This window comes from Charadrius vociferus, unplaced genomic scaffold (assembly GCF_000708025.1).
Source record: "Charadrius vociferus isolate BGI_N301 unplaced genomic scaffold, ASM70802v2 scaffold475, whole genome shotgun sequence".
Classification (NCBI taxonomy): Eukaryota; Metazoa; Chordata; class Aves; order Charadriiformes; family Charadriidae; genus Charadrius; species Charadrius vociferus.
In genome coordinates, this window is record NW_009648337.1 from 2271352 (window position 1) to 2271744 (window position 393).

Below are 393 nucleotides of genomic sequence, written 5' to 3' on the forward strand. Positions count from 1 at the left end.
TGGAAAGCAAGTCTTGAGTGACAACAAAGAAAGAAATGGTCAAGCTGCAAGATAAGTACACAACAAGCAGAAAAACTAATTTAGCTGGAATTTGAAAAAAAAAATCCATTAGGGCCAATAAATTAAATCCTAGACCTAGGACCTAGTAAATGGAATAGGATTTTTATTTTTTTTTTAATCTACTTCAGGAAGGCCAGCATTTGCCTAGTTTACTACTATTTATTCACATAAAAGAAGCCACAAAATCTCTAATATATGGAAGTGAGTGGGACTTAATGTTACATTCCAACTACAAGCATTTTGCTTCTTGAATTGCTGTGCTTTAGTATCGAGTGAGTTTCCAAAAGGCGTGCACAGAATCTACTCAGACAACAGGACTGTTGTCTTCAGAAT